Here is an 18,701-nt window from a genome sequence, read left to right on the forward strand (position 1 = left end):
TACTTAGCAGTGAGTGCAGAGCAAAGAGTATTGAGAAACCCAGACTGTGTGGAAGTAAGATCCATCCTCTCAAGTCCTCTCCAATCTTCACTTGTGTGATCTACTGAAATGCAAGCCTGGGCATGCCCTCAGGATAAAATCCCCTGGCCTCAGGGTGGCACACAGGCCCTCTGGCTCTGGCTCCTGCCTACCTTTTTTGCCTCTTCTCAACTATTTTGCCATCAGCACCACTGAACTTCCCATGCCTGAACAGAGCCATCCTAGTTTTCCATGCAGTTCCTGCCTCCTAGAATGGTCTTTTTCCTCTTTTATCCACAGCTAATCCCATCTAGCTGGATTTGGTGCCTCTCCCATCTCAATGACCCAAGACAGGATAATTCTGTGATGAGTTCTGAAATAATCTTGGCAATTTTCAGTCAAGTGATTGAACTTTACCTCAAATCTCACACTCTCATCTGAGATCAATGTCACTTTTCCTCATAGCACATCCCCCATCACTGGGCACCTGCTGAACATGCAGCATGAATGAAGCAGGGGCCTCATTTTACTAGACTTGAAATCGAGAAAAGACCTCATTGCTTATTTCTCCCAGCTGCAAATGATCTGGATGGCATAGATGGTTTTCTCTAGTACTGCACTTAGGATATTTATTTAAATATTGGCAGTGATAAAATGGTGAGCAAGAAATTGCACATTCATCAAAAGTAGGCAGCCTGATAGAAGTGCATAAACATGGTGCTCATCTCAAAATTAAATTACCATATGTACATGGTTTGACTTGTCATTTATGTACTTGTATATTTATATACCCATCATCCTTAATCACCTACAAGAATGAATGAGTGCATTTAAGAACAAATGTTTGCAACATAAGCTAATGGTTAATTGAAAATTTTTTCTTGAAGGAGAAAGCTGAAAGACATTAACTGAGAAGACAAAAGCTTTTAAAGAGAAGAGTGAATCTTGATATCATACAGTGTGATTTTAGCTCAACCTGAAGGAAATTCCTGAAAAGATGACTCACAATTATTCTTTTTAGAGTATTCCATGCCCAGCACAGAAAGACAGCGCAGCTTATCAGAAAGAGCATTTTTTGGTTCAACTCTCTGCATAGCTTTTTTCTGCCTGTCATGATCATAAGAAATTCATGTAACTTCGTGGAGTCTCCCGTACTTAATCTGGGAATAATGCTACAACCTTGTTACTGGATTTGACAAATAAATACATGAACATACTTTAAGGTGCTGATTCTCAATTGCACTAGTATGCTATTTTCTACCCAATATCTGTAGCTTAAAAAAAATCAGGGTCATTGAGCCCAGAAATGCCACTTTCACCACCACCACTGTTACTATAACTCTTACTGCTGATTATAATAAAAATTCTAATAATAGTCGCTATTTATCCTGCATTGTCTCAGGGTTTTACATCAATTAATCATTTGTTCATCATAAAAAAGCTATCTGAAGTATCTGCTACTATTTCCCCATTTTATAGATAAGGAATTGGAGACCCAGAGAGGTTAAATAATTTGCCTAAGATCATACAGCCAGTAATTGAAAAATCTAGGATCTGAACCCAAGCTTGGAGTGCTGCATTTAAGCATTTAACAATCACACTCTACTCCCTCTCTAATTATAATAGTAAAATTAATCTACATTTGGATAGTGCCCTGTTTTTTCCATGGAGAAAATATCATTTTATCTCTGCACAGTCCTATGAAATAGGGATTATTATTGTTATTGTACAGATATGACACTTGGGTCAAAAAGATTAAGGGATTTTTCACCAAGTCACTCGGCTCCAGAATGGTAAAATCAGATGGTTGTTCCACTATTGTGGGAACTAAAAACATCCCCCATCATGTTTGTGGCTCTTGTTTTTTGTGGTATTTCCCCTACTGGAAATGCCTTCTATGAGGACCCTAAGTGAGTCTCAGGGTGTTTTTGTTAAAGAGCTCTCTCTTCTCTCTCATTCTCCATGCCTCCCTGACCTGTGAGACTGATTTTTTTCTACACACACATATGATTCTGCAGAGCTTAGAAATTGGAATTTGAGGAAGTTATCCTAGGAGGGCAACTCCAGGTGAACTCAACCTATGACACTGAAGGTACCTCCTTCCCGGGTGCCCAGCTCACCATTGACACTTCCCTGAGAGTCAACCCATTCACCTTACTTAGAGCATTCACCCTGCCATTGCTCTCTGAAAGTGTTAAATGCTTCCTATTTTCTGTTGTCTGCAGTTTTTAACCCTCCATAACCCAGCCTCAATTTATCTGCCTAAACCTGAACTCTAGTCACAGCTCCCTCCAGCCTGTAGTCCCCTCAGTTTTGTGATCTTTCTCTGTGCCTATCGGGCCTGGTGTTTAGGATGTTACTTTGACCGCACCTCCCCTCTCCTAACCCTTGGCTTGGCCAGTCATTTCAGCTTAGACATGACCTTCCCTACAAGGGCTTCCTTGGCTTTCTAATTTTGGGTAAAGTGCCACTCCTCTGATTCTTCTGTTCTCCCATCTCATTTCATCCCTCTGCTCATCTTAGAGTTTATTGTATTGCTTTGAAATTGCCTGTCTAATTGCTTGTCTCTTACACAGGACTATGCACTCCTTTGAAGGCAGTAGTTTCTGATATCCGTTGTAATGCCTGCAAGTAGTAGGTGCTCAATAAATAACTGGATTAAATGCTTACTTCTATTTTTGAAATATTAAGAAATATTTTGAGTCTCTTTATTGATGTCTCTGCCCTCTGGGCTATGACTTCCTTGAAGACAGATATTCTGTTTTATTCAACACTGTATCTCCAGTGCTGACAGGGAGGAGCACTCAGTCCATGAGGAACTTACTAAGTTTCAAATCCTCTAATCCTGTCCTCGAGCCTACCCACAGCCTGCCCTGCCTCCTCTGAGGTCCATCTATTTCCACAATTGCTTCATCTTTCATTTTCTCTCTATTAGTAGATAGACACAATTTAGCATTTGCTTAGAGTTTTAGCTCTCACTTTTCCTGTGCTTTATGTGCTTATCACCCTCTTCCCCTAATGAAAATATAAGCATGAGAATAAAGGGGAATTATATAGCAGTTATATAGTTAGTACAACTTCCCCTATCTTCTTTTCCATATACCAAGAAATACATAATCATCGATGATAATTTAATGAGCTCTTAATAACAGCTCTAAGAAGTAGGGACTAGGGAAACTGAGGCTTAGTAATGCTGAATAAGGCCTAACATCTGACTCATCTGACGAGTGACAGAAGCAGAATGTAAGTATGGCACCTGTGTTTCCAAACACTTCTACCTGTGCACCGTGGGCAGTAAGAGAAGCAATAAGAAGTTAAAAACCACCTGTAATTCCAATTCATTATCTAGACCCAACTACTGTTAACCTGGTGGTTGGTGGCCTTCCAAGATGGCTCCCAGTGACCCCACCTCTTGCTGTGTAATTACCTCCCCTTGAAGGTGGAATAGCTTTAGGGACCAGCTTCTAACAAAGTATGGTAGAAGTGATTGGATATAATTTCTGAGATTAGGTTATAAAAATCTGGCTTCCATTTTGGGTACTTCTCCCTTTCTGTCCCTCTTTGTCTCTGTCCTTCTCACTCTCTCTTAGATCTCACCCTGGGGGAAGCAAGCCCTGTGTTTTGGGCATCCTCTGGAGAGGTCCACATGGCAAGGACCTCTGGAAAGGACCAACAGCCAGCAAGCACCTGTGGCCTGCCTACAGCCACGTGAGTGAACTGGAGTGGGGCTCTCCCCAGCTGAGTCTTGGGATGACAAGCCCCAGCCCACACGCTCATTCTACCCTTGTGAGAGACAGGGAAGCTGGATACTGCGCTAGAGTGGGTGGGATTCCCAGCCACAGAATCAGTAAGCTAATAAATGTTTTTGTTATAAGTGGCTGATTTCAGAGACAATTTGATATATGACAATAGGTAAATAATACAAATGCTATATGCTTCATATAGATATGAATATTCTTCTGGTTTTACTCTTTATCAGATGAAAATTGAATTTACTGAGCTGAGCTAACCGATAAATCATGCTTGTATCTAACAGTTTTTGTTTGTTTGTTTTAACTTTGTTGTTGTTGTGAAATTTAACCTCATACAGAAAGTGCACAATACATAAATCTACAGCTGAAAGAATTCCAGTGAAACACCCATGGTTCTTATTTTAGTATATATATATTTTATATAAAATAAACCTGCAAAGTATATGTACAATCAGTAACTATTTCATCTTTAAGAGGGTGAAAGGAAAGCTCAATAACATCCACCATTTTGGGATGGTTGGTGAATTAGAGCATCAAAATGAAATATTGCCATATACTTTTTTTTTTAACCAACTAAAGAGGAAATTGTTAGTCAAAATGAGTCATGAGGAGCAAGTCTAGAAATCGCGCCACAGTGGGAACCGCATAATGTGTAGAACGGAGTGGGTCCTCGGGAAGAAATTGATGAATGGATGAATGGACTTGGGATATTAAAAAACAAAGCATTGGCTTGAGCTCTTTCTCTCTTGCTTGGAAATGTGTGGTGTGCTGCTTACTTTATATATCTGAATATGCAATTACTATTGAGTAATCATTCTGGTTTTAGGACACCATTAAATTGTGATTTAATTTATCACTGTATCAAACTTAAGTAAGCATATATTTTTAAAAGTAACTTAATTCTTTTATTAAATGACAAGTGCTCATTATAAAATAATTTTTTAGCTTTTAAAAATACAAAGAAGAAAGCAATGAATCAACTCCAAGTTCCAGCAGTAAGAAATAACACTTGGTGGACGTCATTCCTGATATCCGTGCATAGAAAGGATGGAAGAATGAAAGGCTGTTTAGGTATATAAGTAGCTAGCTAACCAACTAGAGATGGTATTGGGAGTGTTTATTAAAATGAGGGCATTAATTTAATTTTGCTTGAATGCATCCAGAGAAAAATAAACTGAAATGAAACTCAAGGAACTGCTGAAATTAAGATCACGTTTTTTTTCACTGCCAATGTTATTTCGTTATGTATCTATATAAAGTTAAGTAAAAACTTGAATTCAAATAGTTGAAGCTACTATTATTTTACTAACATTCACCTTTCTATTTTTTAAGTGGTACTAGTTAGCCTTCTGTTATAAAAGATGGGATGTTTTATACTCTCATACTTTCTCCTATCTCTCATTCTTTTAGCTCTTGATTTTTTTTGGTTGCTTTTATAATTTCAAACTAAAAATGATTTATAAGATATCCTGTTCAGCAGTCAAAACTTTTGTTATTGTTTATATGTATTTAAATTAATTTAGCGCTCTCTAGTTGTTTTGATCATAACTTCTCCAATCTAGAGCTTTATTAATATCATTTATTTTTTATAAATTTATCTTGCCATTATTTAGATTTAGTCTTCAAATGGATTCTTTGTTTCTTGAATTCCTTCATGTTTAGGGATATATCTTTAGTTATAATATTCTTGAATTATACTTACCTTATTTTGTTACTTTGTGGCACAACTCTGATTTCTTCTTTAAAAAAATGGTGATATGAAGAAATCTGAGGCCAACTTGATTCCATCCTTGCCTTAATTTTTGCCTGGATGAAATTTTTCTCTAGATTTGAAGTTGATTAGAATATGTTCAATATCTCAATATAAATTGTTTTTTTTTCCTGGTATATTAATTTCCTTGTGATTTAGTATTTTTCTAATAAGATCAAAATGTTATGAAATTACATCTCTGAATACACTTTTTGGGGGATCCTCTCCTTGAGAAATTTGTGTGGTCCTTATGTGGGGCCAACTTGGAAGTCTAAATTTATCATCGTCTGTAATCTATTTTTTCAGCTGACTTTTGCCTTTCTGTTCACTGAGATGTCCTAAGTCTTTTCTTTATGTCATTAAAAAAAATTTTAGTTGTGCCAGGTCTGTTCTTTGTTAGTTTACATTTATTTGTTTGATCTGTAAGGATGTTGCTTTGGCTCTCAGTTGTTTCCTTAACTTAATAATCTCCCTTTTCATCCAAAGTACATTGCTTCATCATCTTGTTTTAAGTCTTGTATAAATGACTTCATACTGTTTTTTTTATTTTTATTTTTCATATTATGTTTCCATTCTTCTTCATGTTCTAGAATGTTTGCACAGTTGAAGTTTTTTATTTTTTCTTCTTTCTTCTTATACCTAGTATGGAGAGACCTGCCTAGACCTTCACTTTGCTCTGATCCAATGTGAAAAAAATGCATTGTGATTCCATCTTTGCCTTGGTTTTCACCAGGTGGTCTTGTCTTGTCACCTTTAATTTAATTTATTGGGATGGAGTTTCTTTCTGGACAGTTTTCTGGGTTTTGAAGTTGCAGGGCATCACGTAAGTGAGAGCTCAGCTTTAGCTGTTGGTTGACTTGATCCTGTTTCTTTTCCATTCTCATTAAGTGTGCTGTGTCAGGGCCCAACCTTTGACCATTGAGATACGTCTCCCACTCATTCACCACCTTAGCATGGTGGTTCCTCATGGCCCTTGCTATTTTTGCTCAAGTTCTCTGTGCCTTACTAGTAATGTATTTTCAGTGCAACTACCAGAACAATCTTTTAAAATATTTGTCACATTATGTCACTCCCCTGCTCAAAGTCCTCCAAAGGATCCCATCTCACTCAGAGGAAAAGCATCCTTCAATGCTTCCAGGCCCCCGTCTGTCATGGCCCTGGGTACCATTCCACTGTCAAATGCTTTGACCCACTCAACTCCTGCCATACAGGCTTCCTTGTGAGTTTCAAATATGCCAGGTCTACATCTTCCTCAGGGCTTTCATGGTAGTGGTTCCCTCAGCCAAGAGCACTTGCCCTCAGATATCTATGTGGCTTCCTCCCACACCACCTCAGGACTTGGCTTAAATGTCAGCATTTGAATGAGGCTTTCCCAACTAGGCTATTTTATACAGTAACTGATCCAGCATCCTCTCTCCCCCTTCTCTGTTATTTTTCTTCATAACATTTGACATCTGAAATACTTTGTTTTATTGCCTAGAATGGGGCTTGGCAATAGTAGGTCCTCAATAATTATTTGTTGAGAGAATGGATGGCAGAGCTATGGGGAAATTTTATTGGGTAAATTATTGGGGAGAGGAGAACATGTTTGTCCCTCTCTATAAAAGAAGAGAGAATAGGAGGAAATGCTTCCAGCCTATTCAAGGAAGAGTGATTCATCAGAACCTGGCCTGTGCAAAAGACATTTTTTTTTTCCACATCCTGCCCCCATGCAATAAGCAGACCAGTTCTATATCTAGCGGATTGGTTACCTCCATCTCTTAGTCTGTCTCTGGGTGGCAGAGGCAGTTTGGGCATCCTTGTCTTTGCAGAGGGCTGAAGAGCGGACTCAGGGACTGCCTTCTGGAACTGACCATTCCAGAACATGGAACTGGCTTCACCCCAGACCCAAAGCTGAGCCAGGTTGATCAGGCTGAGTAATCCTGTTCCCTTTTAGAAGAAGGTGTCTTAATGGTGCACCTGCCCACCTAGTACTAAGGATCTGACTTGATTTCCTGTTATTCCTCCCATGTATTACTACCTGGATAAGGCTTCCTTGAGTGGAGATGACTATGTGGTAGGATGAAATTCCCAGCAATAATACAGCTGCTTGTGCTTGCCACATAATAGGCAATATTAATAGCTAACAAATATTAAGCATTTACCTCCTTAAGCACTTTACAATATTAACTTATTTAATCCCAACTCTATGAAGTAGGTGCTCTTACTAGCCCATTTTGTGGATAAGAAAATAAAACCCAGAGAGGTTAAATCACTTGCTCAAGGTCATAGTCGATACTAAGTGGTGGATATAGATTTGAACTTGGGCATTCCAGGGCCTTCAAACATAACTGTCATGATGTTCTGTATATGACTAAACCTTCATCATGTCAGTTTCTTTTCAAATTTATTTTGCACTTGGTTTGTGTTTTTATTTTTCTAGAACTTGGAATGAAATTCTGCTCCTAAATTGGATGGAGGGTTGGGAGTTGGGTCAGAGGACAATATTTGGAGGTGAGGGGAGATGTCTGAAATTTATAGTTGAAGGTCAGAGGGGGTATGTGGTACTCTTAATTCCAAGACCAGAGGGGGTATGTGGTACTCTTAATTCCAAGACCCCATATATAGGGCTCAGTTCAGCCACACTGCCCAGGACAAACTTCTTGGGCTTCTGCATGGGAAAGGCAGAGACTTCTTTCAGTACACCGCAGGACTACCTGTGAGTAATGGGTCCTCAGCAGAGCTGGGGAGATCCAGCTGCTCGGACAGCCTGCAAAATCAAGATATTGAGTGAAAACTAAACTTGCAGTTGAAAAATTCTGTGAAAATGATTTACTTCTTAAAAAAAAGGTGGTTGCTTCTTTTTCTCTTGCTCTGTGAGTAAGTTTTCAACCAGACTTTGTAGGGGAGAGAGACAGGCCACCATGGGCTTTAGTTACTTCTTTGGAAATTTTCTTTTTGACCTTTTGAGAAAACAGCTGTTCAGAAAATAGAAAAGTTAAAATTAAGCTGTCTAAAGACTTCTGGTTCAAAATGGCAGCTGGCCAGTCACTCCCATCACTCCCACAGCACTTCTTAAAAGCTGAGACTGACAATACAACCTTATGACAGACTTTGGAATGATTAACAATGTTTATAGGGTAGATGGAGCTGGCTTGATGAAAACCAGTCTCAGTGCCAGCATACGGCACACTTCTGCTTTTCTTCATGAAATTGTCCCCCTGAAAAGGTAGAAAGGGGCTGTGTCCCTACTCACCTTCTCTGCCAGACTCAGTTCCAGGTTCTACATCAACTGGAAGATGCAGAATCTTCCTCTTTCCACACCTCAGATATTTCTCTGCTAAGCATTAATTCTCCTTTTTCAAGTTCCCTCTCTATCATTTCCCTCAGTCTAGGCAGATACTGGGAATCCAAGAAGATAGTGGGGCAAAAAGTAGGGAGAGAATGAAGAGGCCTCTGGAAGGCAAATTCCCCAACAAAGTTCTGAGAATAGCTGCTGAGGCATAAAGACTTGTGCAGCTCCCCATGTTGCTGGGCTCAGGGATAAGGAGGAAGAGGGAACCTTCCTCCATGCAGGGTATATTAGCTGAGAGCCTGTGTTAAGTAAGAGCTGGACTGGCATCTGTGAGCATGAATTATGGTTGAGAAAAGAGAAACAGACCACCATAGGAGTACATGGAGCAAATTACTCTTTCTGACTCTTAACAGATACTGACAAACCGACCTTGTCCTGTCAAAGGAAGAGTAAAATGAACAACAGCATTGTTCTAGTTTGCTAGTTGCCAGAATGCAACACACCAGAGATGGACTGGCTTTTAATAAAAGGGTTTTATTTTGTTTGTTCTTCAGAGGAAAGGCAGCTAACTTTCATCTGAGGTTCTTTCTTACGTGGGAAGGCTCAGGGTAATCTCTGCTGGCCTTCTCTCCAGGCCTCTGTGTTCCAACAACTTTTCCCGGGGTGATTCCTTTCTACACCTCCAAAGGCCTGGGCTGAGCTGTGAGTGCTGTGATGAAGTATGCCAAGCTGCTTGGGCTGTGCTACATTGAGCTCTCTCATTTAAGCACCAGCCAGTTAAGTCAAACGTCATTCATTGCAGCAGGCGCTCCTCTTAGCCAACTGCAGATGTAATCAGTAACAGATGAGGTTCATGTACCATTGGCTCGTGTCCGCAGCAACAAAATGAAGTGCCTTCACCTGGCCAAGTTGACAACTGAATCTAACTACCACAAGCATCATCAACAGCAACAACAAGGGGCCGATGAAAAATGTTGAGGGGAGAAAAGAAAAAAGGAATAATATCTGTAAGGCAGAGCAAGCCTGAAATGATGTACTTCAGGATTTAGATGATCATTTCAGAAAATTGCATGGCACCCTCACAAACTGCATGAAGACGTGGCCTCTCTGAAGCAGAAGCAGAACAGTTGAAGGTGAGATCTAGGCAGAGAAAAGGCAAAAGAATTAAATGGATGGATGATAATGGAACAGGGCAAGAAGTCTGTACTCACAGGCAGGAATTTGATCTCCACTGGAGGCAGTGAAGGGCACTGCTGGTACTGCATAAAAGTGTTTCACTGGTGAGGGGGACAGATTTGAGAAAATCTCTCAGAATTTAGAAAAAAGAGACAAAAAGTTGAAGGGATGAGACCAACAGTAATGGAAATTCCAGGATCATTGACCGAAAGTGTAGAGTCGTGACACAATTAAGCTCCCTGAGCTAAAGAGAAATACAGCTCATGGTAGACAGAAAGAGCTGACCCCAATTCAGGAAAACCCAAGAATAAGAGCTTCACATCTCTATACCCTGGAGAAAGTTTCAGATGACTAAAATAAACACAGAGTTCTATAAACATCCAGATAGAAAGCAATGGACTGTTTCTAAGGATAAAAATTAGCCTAGCTCTAGTTGTCTTCTCAGAAGATTTAAATGCCAGGAGACAATTTAACAACATCTACAGAGTTTGAAGAAGAAAAGAAGATGGCCCAGAAATCTTACACATATATTTCAGTATTTCCTCATGAAGGGAGAACAATATCACTGAATATGCAAAAGACAGAAAATATATTATCTACAAATCTTCCTTGGAAAAACTTCTTTAAGACATATTACAGACAACTGAGTAAAGAAACCCTGAACTTAGCGGTGGGGGATCACCATGTAGAAGGATTGTCAGTGAGCAGTGATAGCGATTAAAGAGAAGAGAAGTCTAAATGTGACCATTACGGTTATAACACTGATAGAAAACAAGAAATCCATTCAGGCAACAGACTGAATATAATGAATAAAAATAGCAATGTCATGACAATGGTCTGAATCTCAAACTTTTAATAAATATTAACAAAGACTGAAGAGTAGATGAAAATGTGTTTATAGTGGTTAGTTTTCTTTAGGCATATCTGTATTTTTGATTTTTAAAAAATGAATGTGTTTTCTTGGCTAATAAAGAAACAATGAAAGATGAAGAAAAGTAAGCAATAGTAAGATACACCCTAAGATGAACTTGACCTGAAATTTTGAAAAGCTAAAAGCTTTCTCATCTCTTCTTATCATGTCCGAGGGGAATAGCATAGAGAGAGATGGGGCTGAGACTAGAATTCCACTGTTCTAGAGTTCTGGCTAGCCCTTCTTTTCCTAGGGTAAAGGGAGGAGGTGGGAAGATATGAGGGATGGGCTCAAAGGTCTCCATGGTTTTGCAAAGCTGTGAAAATGTGCGTGATATTGTCCATGTGATCCAGGAACCCCTGTGGAATCCAGGAGTCACTTATCATGGGCAAGGGAGGAGGGGTCATTTTCTCTGGACACAGCAGTAAGTATGTGACCTCAGAAATACTGCTCTCTCTGGTTTTGGCCTTTGCTTCCTTATCTGGAAAGTGGGGGTAATAGGCTTGTCTTAAAGACCACTGAAAGAATTCAATGTCATTAGGTGCCCAAACCACCTACATGGCAAGAACAATAGTAGGCACTTAATCAACGCTGTAAACTCACAGCACTGCGAGGCCTCTTTCTGTCTAAACTTTGAGGGATAGAGGAAGGATCCACTGCCAAGGGGCTGGTTATCTGCAGAGTTCCTAGTAGGTCTCTGAAAAGAAGAGGGAGGATGGGTGCAAAGGAGGATAATTCCAAGGTGAGTATGCTGGAATTTCACTCCCGTGAGTTGCCCTAACAACCATCACAGTGGATAGATTTTCCTGCCTTTGCACAATCCCTTGGCACAGCAATTCCAAACTGAAATACCTTGGCAGAAAAATCCCTCCCTACTTAACTATAACTAATCAGTCTTTCTCCAAAAATGGAAAGATGGATAACTCTCTCAGTTATCCATCTTGAACACAGAGTGGAGAGACAATCAGGCTATTTATAGTGCTCTTTTCATTTGGTTGCATAAGATGAGCACTTCTTGGGAAGGCTCTACTTCCTTAACTCAGGCTCTTGTAGTCTAGAAAGGGAAACTCCTTTGATGAATCATTGACCAAGGCCAGGGCTTGGCCAACCTCAATCTTTCAAAACCTGATCACTGTGATGACAGTGTTGGATCCTCCAGTATGCTGGTTTGCTTTAGATCACCTTGGCATTGTCTTTTCCTTCTTCTACAATTCTCCCTCACATGGGGGAAGCTGGGGACCACATTCTCAGACCTTTGCCACCAACATTTTGGGTTCAGTTCTGCCAGTGAGAGGCATTTGTGCAGTATTTCAAAGGCAAAGAAGGAGAAGTCATTTTCAGCAGCAGCAGACTGGGAGTAGGTGTCAGAAGATGAGGGATATTGCCAATGGCTTCCTTCCACCACCCTCCTGAGAATTACCACTTCAGCATTGCTTCCTGGATTCTAGCCCTCCCAGATTTCCTCAACATCATGACTCTAACACTTCCCCCAGCTGCTTAAGCTTTTAACTCCTTGTACTAAATCCTTTTTTGCTTAAAATACAAAGACTTTCTGTCTTTCTGTCCAGACTTTGAAATTCCCAGATGGAATTAAAGCACCCTGTTTTTGGCAAGCTTTTAGTACCTTGTTCCTGCTGTACCTCAAATCATTAGCTTAGAGGTTGAGACTGTAGAGACAATTGTGGAGTGAAGCAGATCTCCTTATGTCTTGGTTTCTTTAGCTGTGAGATTCTGTGTAGAACGTTTTCCTTCCTAAATCCCCATTTGCTCCCTATGTGTCAATGAAAGAATGCTGCTGAGAAAACCCAAAAGCTCTTTTTAAAAAAAGCCTCGTGAGCAAGTCAAGAGCCCCTGCAGCTGACTCTGGCATACATCAGGAAGTTCTCAGCAGTTCTTGTAGAATGAATTCAGCATACAACGGATGATGAAGAGGGATCGAAACTAACAAAACCAATAGTAGTAAAGTCACAGACTCTGATGAGTCATTTCAGCATTACAGGGTTAACCACTCAGATATATTGTGACTCTTAGATTAGAGTTATTGGCCTATTTTTTTTTTCTTTGTTTAGGATCTAACAAATTTAACAGCCTGTTGAAGACCAATTAAGTTTTCCCACTGCCTGCCACTTGAAAACCACATTCTGGTTTTGTACAACTTGATATCAATTACTAGTAAAAGGTGATCTCTGAGCTGCTAGAGCTGTAGAAGACAAAGTCCTCCTTTCAGTTGTCCTTGCAATTGTACACCACTTCACTTTGAAGATCTGGAGAGGAAAATGACATGGGTTAATCCTCTTCTGATAAAACACTACATATACCCTCAACCAGGGGTCAGGAAAGTTTTCCTGTAAAGGGGCAGTTAGATAGTATTTTTGACCTCGAAGTCCATATGGCCATTGTCCCAACTACTCCACTTTACTAGTGTAGAGACATATAAGGGAATGAGCATGGTTGTGCTCCAATCAAACTTTATTTACAAATCACTCCAGATTTGGCCTGAGGGGTGTTTGCCATCTTCTGCCCTGAACTAGTTCATCTTGCCTAAACTACACTTCCTTTTTCTAGTCTAAAAAAATCTGCCCTCATTTATCTTTTTCTTTGACCTTAGAGTTAGTCTTGAAAAAAGGCAAAGCTTGCATGAAAGTTGAAAAACACTTTTTATTGGATAAGCCGTGTACGGATGGAGGGGATAGTCAACATTTATTGAACATCTACTGTGTTGCAGGCATCATGCTAAGAGTGTAACATGCATTATGATATACACATGAAGGAGGTATTGTGATCATTATAGAAGAGGACACTGAGGCACAAAAGTTAAATAATCGCATAAGGTCACATGGGTGGAAGTGGTGGTTCCAGGAATTGAACAGGGCTCTGTCTGGCTATAGAGGTACTTCGAACAGATCTTACAATGACTGATTTAAATCAGCCAGTCAACCTCCATGCCTCCTGCCTAATGACTCAAAAAATAGGGCTTGACTAACAGAAACAACACATTCTTGAAAACAGAAACCTACTTCGGAGACAGGCCTGGGGAGAAGATTGTGTTCACATCGCAGTCTGTCTCTGTGAGGTCCTCACGGTGGTGGTTGGGTTATTTATGAAGTGACTGTTGCAGATAAAGGATTAACAATAAGACAAACAGTGATGAGGAAAAGAAGTGAAAATGTGGCAAAGCATGAACTTGCATCTGACATTACTGCATTGCACAGCCTCTCGCATAGCCTCCACATGAGCACTTTGGGGGATAAAGAAAAGGAAAATGCTTCCTTCAGAGCCTGACATGGATACAGTGTTCAGTCAATCGGAATGAAGACTGAAAGAATTAAAAAATACATGCATTCATGGATAGATGGGTAGATGGACAGGAAAAGCAGACTTGGTCAGGATATCCAAGATTGTAATCCTGTGTCAGCCACTGAACCTGCTATGCCACCCTAAGCAAATCACTTCAACTTCATGGGCTTCAGTTTCTTCTGTGGAGTCGGGTTTAGAGCTGAATATCTTCAAAGGTTCTTTTAAGCTCTAAAGTTTCAATTCTTTATCTTATTTGGATAGTGGGTCAGAGATGGGACTTATTCCCACCCCCAGGTCTCCTGCATCCTTCTTGCCCCCCACTTTCAGGATTAGCTCTCAAACAAAACCCTTGTGGCAGAAGGTCAACCATGCAGTGCATATTTCCACTCAGAATGACAATTCTACTTCTCTATTTCCATACTTGCGCTCTTCAATGTGGATGAAGAGCCCCTGCTTTTGTTTTTTCAGACTCCTTGCAAGTCCCTGTTACACAAAGGCCAATACGTCTAAGCATGAGAGTCTGCCTTGTGGGGTGCACAGAGCCTGCCTGGTTGATGTCCTTGCTTCTGTGGAAGCCGTGGTTGAGGCTGTCATTCTGTGCAGTAGACTATTCCTCTCCCCTTGCTACAGCTGTCACTCTCTATTGCTGTTTTTCTCTTGGTTTTGTTTCTTTGATTGATTTTTCTCTTGTTTTGAAGTGAATTTTTTTAAAAATTCTTATATATGCAATACACATTCCTTGTGAAAAAAATGAGAAAATTTAGATAGGCAAATAGATACATTCATCTATAAAACTATGACCCAGAACAAATCACTATCAACTCACTGTTATATATGTCTTTTTGAAACTACTTCCATGCATCCTGTATCTGTATTTTTGTCTTTCTCCTTTTATTTTCATGGGATTATGCAAGTTGGAAACCTGCATTTTTCTCTTTAATACTATATCATGAACATATTTTAAGTCAACATCTATTCATTTATCATATTTCTGAGTGTATGCATAGTTGTCTGTTCCATCACTTGCTCACTTTGTGACCATGAGCAAGTTACTTAACCTATCTCTGCCTCGGTTTCTGCATTTTTAAACTGGATTAATAAATGTTATTTATCTTAAGAGAATGTTATGAAAGTTAAATTTGATGATACATGAAAAGAACTTAAAAACAGTTTCTGTCATGACATTAGGTCTCAATAAATGCTAGCTACTGTTACCATTGCTTTTATTATTTGCCCATCACATTGCTGGATCTATCTCCAGAAATCCTTATGGACCTTGAGGTTGTTCCTGATTTTTCACAATATGAAAAGACATGAAAATTGGCTGCATGGTCACAGTCATTTGTTTCTTTTAAAGCTACCCCAGTTCCCATTTTTCAGTGATTAGTTGATGTAAGGAGAGAGCCCCACGCCCACTGAGACCCAGCGTCTGCCCTTGGCTTCCTCAGAACAGATTTTGGTCACGTAGTGCAGGGTCCACTCTGTATTACTCCACTCTGGCCTTGGTTTCTAAATAAGCCCTCCCATAATTCATGACCAGCATATCTTACCTGTGGATTTGTGTGCCTGCCTCTTTTCTGGGGGCCTGGCACAGTGATGCATGGCCTGGAGAAAGTTTAGTCAAATATTTATACAGAGGAATGGGGCATTTCCTACCCTGGTGCTCTGATTACCATCAGAGTCTTATCTTTCCCCATAAAAGGAAGTGTGGACACATATTAAGTTGTCAACACTAGAAAAATACAAGGTCTCGCAACAAGGGCCTGAGTGACTTCCCATGCCCTGCTATTTAATCTGAGGGTAAGAAGGAGAGTGGAATAGGGGATATGAAGGCATGTACAAGGCTGGTTAAGTCCACAAGGCTAGGGGAAATTGCCATTTGCTGTATCCATCCTCTCAGTAAACCCAGGATTTCTAGAGGGATGGGAAGGCACTCTGCACTATTTTCTTTGCCACTCATACTTTACAGGCCTGTCGAGGGAAAAGGACTGAGATTAGCCAGAAAAGGCTCCCAGCCCAAGCCTCTCTGTGATAGAAACACATACTAAAGGTGCTCCGTTCTCTGAAATGCAGCCCATTGCTGGATGGGCAGGGCATGAGCTGAGCAGCTAGGGAGAATGGGGTTGAAATTCTGCCCCTAACACTAAACTTCAAAACTTTGAACAGGTCACAAAGCCTCTATGAGCTTCAGTCTTCTTGTCTGCAGCTAGAGACAGTCTGACCTAGCATACAGGCTTCTTGTAAAGATTAAGTGAGATAATATATAAAATTCCAGGGTTATGGCTTATTACATGAGATAAAGAGTGGGCATGCCAAGCTGAGAAATTCCCAGCTAAATGCAGAGAAACTGGATGTGTTTGGGAAAGTGGACATTCTGTAAAACATGGGTAAATTCCTTATTATTATTATTATTATTGAAAACAGGTCTTCTAGGAGTCCAACGAGTGCAAATTGAAAAGTACATCACCACACACACATCCACCAAGAAAGAGCTCGTCCCAGTGCAGATTGGAAGACACTGTCACTTTCTCCCCAGGTGATTTCATCATAATCCAAATAAACTCAGAATACTTCATTCACCCAGCTATTTATTGCACAAACATTTATTGAGAGATTTCTGTGTGCCAGGAGTCCTGCTAGGTGCCGAGGAGCCCAAGAGATACAGCCTCTGCCTTTTGGACAGTTGGCTTCTGGCAGAGAAGAAAGATCCCCGAATTAGAGCATTTCATGTCATAAACTGGCAATTACAATCTGAGCACTTGGCACCATGACAGAGATACACCCAGGGTCAGCAGATGATGGGCTTTTAGAATTGGAAGAAAACTTAAAAGCTGACCAATCTAAACCCCTTGCCATGCCCAGAGCCTGTTGCCATGTTTTTCAGCTCTGGCCTCATCAGCTCCAGTTTTGTGGAACTCACTACCCAGTTCAGCTCCCAGAGCCAGGAGGCCTTTGGAAAGCTCTGACAGTTAAAAGTTTTTCCTTTTGTTGAGCCAATCTGTCTCCTGGTAACTGCCACACAGTTAATCCCTTCCTTCTTCCACATGACGACCCTTCCAGTATTGGAAGCCAGCTCTCAGGTGACAGGCAGGCAGGGATCAGTTTAGCCTCACATTACTCATTGGAGTATTACTCGTGTTACTTCTGGAGTGCTCTGGGACTCATCCTGACTTTAAGAAGGGTCACTGCCATCCAGAACATGGTGAGACTGAGTCATGGTGGATTTATCTGGATTTTAACTATCAGCCTTACTAACTTCGTTAGAATTTATAAAGCACTTTAACATTCCTTATTCTACTATCTCCTCACATCAAGACAGTAGTATCACCCAGGATGATTTAATTATTTCCATTTGTTCAGTGGTAACTCTGGACTTGAAGAGTTCATTTGCCTAAGTATACATAGCTAACGTCTGGTAGATCAGGGACTTAAACCCAGGTCTTGAGACCCTGAGTGCAAAGTTAATTCCACCATGGTGTTCTGGCCCTCCTATACTACTTTTCCAGCTTCAGTTGGTCTTTCCCTTAATCTACTTCGTAGTCTGCCAGAGATTTATCTTTTTAAAATATTGATTACATTGTGTTACTCCCTATATTAAAAGTCCTCAGTAATTCCTCCTGAATTACAGGCTAAACCCCCAAGCCCTTAGTTGTCCACCTCCAACAAGTTTCATGGATAGTGGGATGGATGAATGAAACACAAGTGATTGCACTGCAGTGTAGTTCAGTGGTAGATATATGCACAGGGTGTTTTAAGTGCACACGTGAGCAGGGTGAGGATGACAGAGAACTTCCAGATGCCAAGGATGCCTGAGATGGAAATTAAAAGATAAGTAGAGAGGCAATATGGACAAGAAGAACTGGAGAAGGGAAGCATCTTGCTGGCTCTGAAGGCAGGAGACCCCAAATATTTTGTGTTATCAGAGCACCAGGTACAAGATGGGACCTAGTGAAGAATGAGGCTATAGAGGATACTGTGCGAGGTCCTCTAAGCTGTCAATTCAGAGGTCAGTTTGGACTTTCTCTGGCTGGCAGTGATGAGCCAAATAGGATTTGAAGCCAGCCAGTGGCATTTGCATTTTTGACTTTGCTTTGAGAGCCAGTGGTTTGACAGACCTGGACAGGATGGACTGGAGTTGGAGGTGGGCAAGGAGATAGGGGTAGGATAGGAGATAGTCTAGAAGCTGTTGCCATGATGCAAGTAAAAGAAGATAAAAGGCTGGACTAGGGCAGCAGTGTAATTGTATGTTGAGGACAGCATTTTATGTAGTTTTGGGAGTGAAAACCAGAAAAACTGATGACTGAGTGGCTGTGGGAAATAATAGTGGTGGGGGTGGTGGGGGTGGTTCAGGTCATTTTATGTTCTTCACAACTTCTAGACTAGGAGGAAGACACTGCTTTACTTACTGTTATTGCTGCACTACACCCAGGATGAGGCGTGACAGAAAGGAAATGCGCAATTCCAATTTGTAGAAAAATTAAATTACTTAAGCTGATTTAATAACAAAGCACCTGTGTGTTGAGG

General features: G+C 40.5%; 1 long non-coding RNA gene across 4 annotated transcripts in view; it reads left to right on the forward strand.

Moving 5' to 3' along the window:
• Nucleotides 1–18,701, forward strand: part of LOC143689048 (uncharacterized) — a 102,088-nt gene that overhangs the window by 71,167 nt on the left and 12,220 nt on the right. The window contains exons 9-10 of one of the 4 annotated variants that reach the window (XR_013178506.1): nt 4,716–4,841; nt 16,602–16,713. The exons of 2 other annotated variants lie outside the window; for them this stretch is intronic. This is a non-coding gene — a long non-coding RNA (uncharacterized LOC143689048). The remainder of the gene's footprint in view (nt 1–4,715; nt 4,842–16,601; nt 16,714–18,701) is intronic. One more of the 4 variants, XR_013178504.1, reaches the window with a different exon arrangement.

This window comes from Tamandua tetradactyla, chromosome 6 (genome assembly GCF_023851605.1).
Source record: "Tamandua tetradactyla isolate mTamTet1 chromosome 6, mTamTet1.pri, whole genome shotgun sequence".
In the NCBI taxonomy this organism is placed as follows: domain Eukaryota; kingdom Metazoa; phylum Chordata; class Mammalia; order Pilosa; family Myrmecophagidae; genus Tamandua; species Tamandua tetradactyla.